This window comes from Bos mutus, chromosome 15 (genome assembly GCF_027580195.1).
Source record: "Bos mutus isolate GX-2022 chromosome 15, NWIPB_WYAK_1.1, whole genome shotgun sequence".
NCBI classification, from domain to species: Eukaryota; Metazoa; Chordata; class Mammalia; order Artiodactyla; family Bovidae; genus Bos; species Bos mutus.
Window position 1 is genome coordinate 49,126,216 of NC_091631.1, and position 7,024 is coordinate 49,133,239.

Genomic DNA, 7,024 nt, shown 5'->3' on the forward strand with positions numbered 1-7,024 from the left:
AGCATGGGAGTGAAGTCCAGTCCACCCCTCTTCACGACCCCCTTCCCCATCCTTCCTGCAGCCAGGGAGAGCTCTGCTCATTTCCCTTTAGAGCAAAAATTGATTGAGCTGTTCTGGGGAGTTATGTGCTGTCAAGGCATTTTCAGAATCGTGACCTCCTTAATCCCTCCACGGTCCTGCCAGGCAGCCTCATTTTGTAGGCAAGGAAACTGGCTCTGAGAGATTAAATAATTTGCCCAAATTTACACTCGAAGAAAGTTCCAGAGCTCTCCTGCCCAGAGTCCCTGCTCCTGCTACTCCCACCCCAGTTCCCACGGTGCCCAGAGAGAGCCAGTTCCCACGGGCCTTTCTGGAAGCATCTCCCTCGTGAAGAGCCTGTCAAACTCCAGGGAGGCCAGCACCAGGCTGCAACAGGAACCGGTCAGGATTCCACAGAGAAACAGACCCAACGGGAGATATGTTTGTCTCTATATCTCTCTATATTTATATAAAGAGGTTCATTTATACATCTTTATCTTCACATCACCCCTTCATGGGTCACAGCCTTGTCATGGTGTGAAGGGGCTTGTGTAACTCAATGAAGCTGTGAGCCATGCTGTTTAGGGCCACCCAAGACAGACGGGCTATAGTGAAGAATTCTGACAAAACGGGGGCCAGTGGAGAAGGAAATGGCAACCCACTCCAATATTCTTGCCTGAAGAACCCCACGGACAGTATGAGAAGGCAAAAAGATATGGCGCTGGAAGATGAGACCTCCAGGCTGGAGGGTGTCCAATAGGCTGCTGGGGAAGAGCTGAGGTTGGTTACTAATAGCTCCAGAAGGAATGAAGCAGCTGGGCCAAAGCAGGAATGATGCTCAGTTGTGGATGTGTCTGGTGGTGAAAGTCATACCGTAAAGAACAATATTGCATAGGAACGCAGATGGTTAGATAGCATCACTGACTCAATGGACATGAATTTGAGCAAAGTCCAGGAGACAGTGGAGGCCAAAGGAGCCTGGTGTGCTGCAGCCCGCGGGGTCACCAAGAGTCAAACACAACTTAGGGACTGAGCAACAACAGCAATTTTTATATCAAGGGATTTATTTCAAGGAATTGGCTCATGCGATTGTGGGGGATGGTAAGTGGCAGGTTGGCAACTCAGGCAGGAGTTGATGGCAGGTTTTAAGGCAGAATTTCTTCTTCTCCAAGAAACCTCAGTTTTTACGGTGAAGGTCTTTCCAATGATTCGATGAGACCTGACCACATTAAAGCAGATAATCTTCTTCACTTAAAGTCCACTGACTGTAATGTAACCACATCTACAAAATATCTTCACAGCAACACCTAGATTAGTTGTCTGACTCAATAACTGGGTATTATAGCTTAAGCAAGTTGACACGGAAAACTGCACATCCCGCCCTCCTTTACGAGTGTCAATGGAGAGAAGTTGGCTTGATCCAGTGGGTATTTTCCCCAGAGTTCAAGGCAAGTGCTGGGAAGGTGCCAAGGATGGCAGAACCCTCCTGGGCCTGCCAGGAGGCAGATGCTAGGTGCTAGGTCCCAGGTCAGGGTTATCCCAACCAGATCTGTACCAGACTTCTTCTCCCTGGGGAGGCCCTGATCTCTATTTGATAGCTTCGTTTAAGACTCGGTGACTTTTGAGGGGGCAGAAGACTAGGAAGGAGTAAAGGGCAGTCCTTGGAATAGGATCAAGAGGATTTTCGCCTGAATCTGAGGGACTGGGCAGGCCAAGAGTCCTTGAGGGTGGGAACCATGTCTCAGCGCTCGGTATCCCAGGGCTGGGACCATGGCCCATGGGAGAGGTGCTACACATGTCTGTTTCTTTCCCTTCATCACCCTCCCCAGCAGGTGCCTTAAATATTCTAGGCAGGTAGAAATCAGACCTGTTTTTAAAGTTCTTCCTAGAAGAAAATTTGATAGCAGAAACAGTAGTTCCTGATCTAGAGAGTTATTTTTCTTTTTCCTCTGTCTCCATCTCCCTCTTCTTCTCTTTCTTATTCACCAAAAGGTTCAACCTTTAGTTTTAGAATAAATAGGTCCTAGGAACATGAGGTGCAGCATGGTGACAATAGGTAATAATACCGTCATGTATGTTTGAAAGTTTTTAAGAGAGTAGATCTTAAGAGTTCTCATCACAAGAAAAAGAAATTAGAGAGTTCTTAGTATATAATTGAAACCCCACCAATTTCACAACAAACTCTGTAGGACTAGAATTGCAGAAATGAGTAAATAAGACCTCAGAAATTCTACTGTTGCTATAAAGTTTTGGGCTCAGACAGTAAAGAATCTTTCTGCAATGCAGGAGACTTCGGTTTGATCCCTGGGTCGGGAAGTTCTCCTGGAGAAGGAAATGGCAACCCACTTCAATATTCTTGCCTGGAAAATTCCATGGACAGAGGAGCCTGGAGGGCTACAGTTCATGAGGTCACAAAGAATTGAACACAACTGAATGGCTAACACACAAAGTTTTGAACCACCACAGCCTTCTGGCTGCTGTCTATAACCAGAGGCACAGAAAGACAGAGATACAGGCACAAAAGACCCGTGCCGGCACTGAGACTGGACCAGAGCCCTCCTCTCTTGGACACAACCGCCCCTTAGCTTATCTTTCTCAGGGCATGAGGCTCAGATAGATTCAAAGATGTTCCTGTAGCAAATAGTCCCAAAGCTTGAAACTGAATGGCTGAGGGAGGTCGTGACATCTTTTTCTTTGCAGATCTTTTAGAGGACGTTTTTAGATACAGTTTGCTCAGAGGCAAGGGATGGACCCGCTGGCCGCTCCCTCCCAACCTTGGGATCCCAAAGGGGCGGGAGGAGCTTTCTCTTTTTAAAGGGGTTTCCTCTTTCATCTGAAGGTGACTGGGGAGGGAATCAGGTGCCGTCAGGCTGCAGAGGTGGGTGGGTGAAGCTGCTCCACCCGCTGAATCAAGGGAGGCTTCCAGGAGGGGAATAGCTTGGAGATGCCTCATGAAAGAAGGCTGGGAGGAGGCTTGGGGTTGGCTGACCAGTGTGTGTGGGAAGAAGGGACTTGGTGGGGGCTGGCTAGCTGGACATACTTAGTTTGAAGAAGAAGGATTCTCCCTGGCTTCACAGGACTCCTTTGGAAGCCACACCTGCCAACTCTTCTCACCTCCTAACCCTTCCAAGGGATGGAGTTGGGGCTGGCAGCCACTCACATTCCACCATCACTTGGTATAGGGAGAAACGGTGCAGCAAGAAGACTTTAAGCCAGACCAGAGGGAGAACTGGATAAGGAGGGAGATGAGTGATGGAGGGGCTTCCATGGGCCCCTTTCTTTCAAAGCCTTTAAAAACAAAGTTTCTTCTGCTCCCAGGAGACCCCTCACCTCCAAGCCACAGTGATGGATGTGACAGCCTTTGGGGGCTTTTGGCCAGCTTGCACGTGACACATAGGTTCTGCGAGCATCAGGAAATGCCCTTTTGTGGCGCCTGTGCAACAGATTTGGGATCAAGAGCAGCTAGATCCTAGCAGATGGTGCCACATGTCGTTTTGGGGGATGCAATGGCAGCGAGGGTTTGGGGGAGCCCTGGGAGCAATCATGTTGCCGTGGATGGTCCCCAGTGGTCACCCCAGACCTCAGTACTCCAGAGGTTAAGGTAGGGGTTAGAGTAGAAATCCTTCCTCTTTAGCTCAGCCCTGGGGCTGGTGTGCATGGAGTCACGGTATCCCTAGAGACACAATTGTTTCTTTGGCTTTTTCTTTTCAACTTTTGGATTCTGGGGATTCCTAGGACACTCCACCTAGAGTCCATCATGCATCTGGAGTGAGGAAGGGCTGGGGCCCCGTCTGGGTGGACCAAAACTCTGAGCAACCAACACGGACTGAGAATTCAACTGAATAAATATATGCTGAGTCAAGTCAAATGCTGCCTCTGTCTGGTCAGAGAGGACACCTCTGTGCTCAGCCTGGTTGGAGGGACCGTCTCTCACAGCATGGCCTGGACTCTTCCCTCCCCTGGGCAGCTCAGGCCTCTTACATGGATTTCCCTCATTCACGGTCATGCCAGATTCAAATGACTGACTCACTGGTTTGTTTTCCCACTGGACTGGAAGCTCCCCCACCACGAGATCTGGGATTCATTCATGTGGTGTGGTCAGTCCCTTGTTTAGAGCCTGGCACGTGGTAGGATGCTGAAGAAATATCAGTGTGAATGAGTGAGTAATTAACACCATCGGGTGGTCTGAGACAAATACCCCTGAGTAGGACAGACAGTGATGTTTCAGGGGTTCAGAAGAGGGAGCAATCTGTGGGCCTGGGTCAGGGGGGAAAGCCTTGTGGAAGAGATAAGGTAGCCTTATCTTCCACTGCCTTGAAATCGCTTGAACCCATTTTCCTCTCTCAGGACAGTTAAGAGTTGAATTCTCCATCATCCTTTTTTTTTTCTGTCCCCCTCTTCCTACATTAATTCATATACCCAGTTACCCATCAATCCCCTGTGATGTTCTGGACTGGCTCACAATTGCCTGACCCTGTCGGGAGCTGACCGTATTCATGTCTTCCCAGCCCGTCTCACGTTGGTGGCTTGAAATTGGCCAGGGTAGAAGAAACTGGCAAACACTATAAACCAGCGCTTTTTTTGCTCTGGAAGAGAGAGTTGCTAAGTGTTTATCAGCACATTTGCCTATCTACTATCTGTCCATGTGTTACCATCCATTTCCTTCCTTCCTTTCTCTTCCTTCTCTCCTTTCCACAAATCTTCCTTCCTCCCCTTCCCTTCCTTTTTTAAAATTACTTTATCCAGTTCCCCACTTACCTACTCATCCATCCATCCACCATCCTTCTGCCATCCATCTATCAATCCTTCATCCTACGACCCACTCACCCATCATCCATACATCCGTTAATATTATCCATCCATCCACCCATTCATTTCCAACTCAGATCCATCTAACTTTTGTTTCTTCTATATATTCACCCATATCCATCCATCCATTCATCCATCCATCTATCCATCCATCCTTCCACAAATGCTTTCTGAGCATCTTCTCTGTGTCAGCCTATTTTTCAGGTTCAGAATCTTTCCTAGACTTCTGAAAGATGGAGCGTGAACTCTAAGACTAGCAGAGGCCTCCTCATTAGGGAGGGGCAGCCAGCACTGTTGCTGGGTTCATAAGCAGAACACTTTGCTTTTCCCCTTCTGCTGCTCTTGCCTTCTCTGGTCTTTGCTCCTCACAGCCTGTTCTCACAGGGCCCAGGAGACACCAGCAGGGGAAGGAGCAGTGTGGCTCCATCTCTGTCTCTCTTCCTTTCCCTCCACACCTCAGCCAAGAGCCCAGTGGAAGTGGGCCTGACTTAAAAAAAATTTTTTTTTAATTTATTTCGGCTGTGCCAGGTCTTAGCTGCAGCATGTGAGATTTTTGTCGTGGCGTGCCAACTTTAAGTTGTGGCATTTGGGATCTTTAGTTTTGCAGCATGTAGGATCTAGTTCCCTGACCGGGGATGAAACCTGGGCCGCCTGCCTTGGGAGTGTGGAGTCTCAGCCACTGGTCCACCAAAGAAGTCCTGAGCAAGACTTTTTGAGAAAGTGTTTCCTGCCCCCAGAAGCCCCCACGAACTCTTAGACCACTCACCAGTGACTTCAAACAAGACGGGGCTCCTATGGAGCCTGAGAACAGAGACACAAGGTGAGAAGGAATGCCCATGACGAAGCAGCACTCTCCACCCCCACACCTCCTCTTAAAACTCTCGCCGCTTGGGGAGCTAAGCTTGTCTCTGCTCTCGTTCCCAGGAGCTGTTGTTGCAGAGGATTAGCTGTTCGGCCTGGTGAGCCAAAGGGGCGGGGGCTCCCAGAGTTTGACCTGGATTCGAGGGGAAGGAAACCCACTCCCCTACACACAGCCCAGAACCTGCCACCCCAGCCACTCCCACCTCTGTTCTGTCTAGTCCAGCCCGCCTGGGAGAGGCACAGCCCTTCCCTTGGTGGGGGCCCTGAGGACGCTGCCCCTGGCCTGGCACTGCTTGCATTCCTGTCCCTCACTACCGTCTCCCTGTCCTTTGGATCCAAGCAGGTTCTGACTTGCTCTGATAGAAATAACATTAAGCCGTAAGCATCTCGTTAGGGCTGCTGGGTGGGACGTGATTTCCTGAAGCCGTCTTCCATTGAGATAGTCAGGTGGCTGTTGGTTCTCAAAGGCCCTGGGCTCAAATTTTAGCTCTACCACTTGATGCAGGCCAGCATGTTGCCTTCTTAGAGCTTCAGTTTTCTCATCTATTCAATGGAGATGTTTGAATATGTTGTTGGAAGCTTGCATGTGTGTGTGTGTGTGTGTGTGTGTGCGCTAAGTTGCTTCAGTCTTGTCCAACTCTTTGGGACACTATGGGCTGTAGCCGCCAGGCTCCTCCATCCATGGGATTCTCCAGGCAAGAATACTGGAGTGGGTTGCCATGCCCTCCTCCAGGGGATCTTCCTGACCCAAGGATTGAATCCATGTCTCCTGTGGCTTCTGCATTGCAGGCAGATTCTTTAACACTGAGGCACCAGGGAAGACCCTTGAAAGGTTTATATAACCTTTCAAGGTTATATAAGTGAGCTCGTATAGGTAACATACATGACACAATGCCTGGAAGTTGGCACATAGGGTTCCAGAGTCAGTAACTGCTGCTAAGTCGCTTCAGTCGTGTCCGACTCTGTGCGACCCCATAGACGGCAGCCCACCAGGCTCCCCCGTCCCTGGGATTCTCCAGGCAAGAACACTGGAGTGGGTTGCCATTTCCTTCTCCAATGCAGGAAAGTGAAAAGTGAAAGTGAAGTCGCTCAGTCCTGTCTGACTCTTAGCGACCCCATGGACTGCATCTTACCAGGCTCCTCCGCCCATGGGATTTTCCAGGCAAGAGTACTGGAGTGGGGTGCTATTGCCTTCTCCGGAATCAGTAACTACCTCACTTCAAAGCCTGAAATCCAAATCAAGTGGAACCCATCATTCCTTTTAAGACAGGAAGTCAAACACAATATTGTAAAACCATTATCCTCTAATTTAAAAAAATACTAAACTTTTTGATGG